This window comes from Tiliqua scincoides, chromosome 1, assembly GCF_035046505.1.
Source record: "Tiliqua scincoides isolate rTilSci1 chromosome 1, rTilSci1.hap2, whole genome shotgun sequence".
Lineage (NCBI taxonomy): Eukaryota > Metazoa > Chordata > Lepidosauria > Squamata > Scincidae > Tiliqua > Tiliqua scincoides.
This window is the reverse complement of record NC_089821.1, coordinates 157,700,227-157,702,632: the sequence shown is the minus strand read 5'-3', so window position 1 is coordinate 157,702,632 and position 2,406 is coordinate 157,700,227. Positions and strand designations below refer to the sequence as shown.

Genomic DNA, 2,406 nt, shown 5'->3' with positions numbered 1-2,406 from the left:
GGTATCAGCTGAGCACATTTGCTCCGCTTTGGCTAATGCAACAGGAAGGGAAGAGATGGCAAAGCAAGATGTTTTTAAGTGCTTTGTTAAGACTCACCTGATTGGCTTTCTGTTACTTATACCTTGTCTCTTCTATTATTTTGGTTGTCTGTATTGGATGTTTTTAACTATTAACTTATTTAACTTGTCTGGTAGTCCTTCTCAGGTGGGATATGAAATGTTTTAATCTAAGCACGTACATCAACTTTCACCCTAATGCCTTGGGCTACATTCATAAATATCCTTACTAGGAAGTAAGCCCCACTGAGCACAGTGAGTTTTAATTCTTCATAAACATGCCAAGGAACGTGGTTAGGTTTTTTTATTATTAATATGAAAAATAAAAAAATAAGATAAAATCCAATATAGTAATATAATTCACAATTTGTTTTCATTTTTATACCGCCCTTCCTCCAAGGAGCTCAGAGTGGTGTACATAGTTCCTTTTGTCCTTACAACAACCCTGTGAGGTAGGTGAGTCTGCACAAATAGTCTCATTAGTGACTATAATATTGTAACACAAATTAAACTACAGTATATGACCACTTGATTGCTAACTCTGCTTATATCAATTTTAGACAGTCAAATGACAGAAAATAAAGCCAACAGTGTCTCATCATGCAGGAGGTGGAAGGGAGGGGGTGCATCCCAGTAGCACCAGCATCTTATTCCTGTTTCCTCTCCCCTCTCTCTTATTCTTCTCCATTCTGCACCAGTAAAATGGCTGATGCAGATCCAAGGAGACCATTGGGGTAGTGGAGGCTTGCCCCAGGTCAAGGGAACAAATGTTCCTTTACCTCAAGGAAACCTCTTAGACTGCCCCCCCCCCCAGGATACTGTCTGTATGCAGGATACAGTCCATTGGCATGGCTGCATTGGTGGTGGGCAACCTTCAGTCTGGAAATACTATGGTATAAGCCTACAGCACCCGGTATTCCCAGGCGGTCTCCCATCCAAGTACTAACCAGGCCTGACCCTGCTTAGCTTCCAAGATCAGACGAGATCGGGCATGTGCAGGATAACAGTTGCTGCATGGCTGCATTGGTGGTAGTAGTTAGGACTGGACTGTAAATTTAACTTGGCCAGTTAACTGAAGTTTTGATTGAATCAAAGCTATTGTCACCCTGCTTATTGATAGTGAATGTGAGCTCCTACACTGGGAATAAACTATTTCATCAGAAGTAAGAAAATAGAATCAAACCTGATGCGAAAATCAAGGCAAATCTGATCTTTCCAATGAAAGTGAAAGTGTAATATTGCCTTTGAGGATGACCAAATCAAATCAAATCTCTTTCACTGGCAGGAAAGCAGCAGCACGATTATAGCAAGATACTGGGAAAGAATGTTCTCACAGTTGCTAATAGCATCTGATTGTCACCACTGTTTTAATTTGCCCTTGCTTCTTCAAAGAATACAGAGGTCTACTTTCAGTGACTCAGGTTTTACTGACAATACATTACTACTTTTACTTTTCCCTCTGTTAACTCTATATCCTGGAGTTGTACTTTCAATCCCTTATAAAATCTGATAAGATCATTGCTGACACTCCTTCTGTTGGAAAGGGGGCAGTTGTTGTGTTCTTAGGCGAATAATTGGGCTAATAATTTCATTTCTGGGCACAATTTAAAGTGTTGGTTTTATACCTTTAAAACCCTTTATAGCTTAGGACTTGGTCAAGACTACAGCATCTGAGGGGCCACCATCTTCTATATATATACTGGTTCACCCCTGAGAGGGCTATCCTATGTATGCTGCCTTTGACTGTGGCCAAGCAGGTAGCAAAAAGAGGGAGGGCCTCCATTCTGGTGACACAGCAATTATGGAACTCTTTCCCATTTGAATTAGGATCTGCCTCCTCCCTGGGGATCTTCCTGCAGGGTTTAAACACTTTTTTATTTCATTTGGCTTGAGAGAGAGAGAAAAAGTGAAAGAGTTTAATGGTAGGATTTTTTCAGTAAAAGGAAATTTTGAAATATACTGCATGAAATCAACAGAGAATTCAAAAAATTTAGTTTCTTTCAAAATTAGATATGGGTAGGACTTACTTTCAAGAGGCACCCACCCCATTGGCTACTTCTGAAGGGGTGCAAAGTGATATTAAAATATTTGCAGGGGACAAGACAAAGAATGATTCTGAGCCCAATCCTATCCAACTTTCTAGTGCAGATGCAGCAACAATGCAACCTCAAGCTAAGGGAACAAATATTCCCTTACCTTGAGGAGGCCTCCGTGATTGTTTCCCCACAAAAGAATGCACAGCACACCTCTTTGGCATAGCTGCATTGGTGCTAGAAAGTTGGATAGGACTGGGCCCTGTGTCATTATGCCATAAGCAAATGATGGTTCATAATCAAATTTGCCTATGTG

At 40.6% G+C, this 2,406-nt stretch overlaps 1 pseudogene; it reads right to left on the bottom strand.

Annotated features, from left to right (window-relative positions):
• Positions 1 to 955: 955 nt before the first annotated feature.
• Positions 956 to 1,075, bottom strand: LOC136638258 (5S ribosomal RNA; annotated as a pseudogene).
• Positions 1,076 to 2,406: the final 1,331 nt, after the last annotated feature.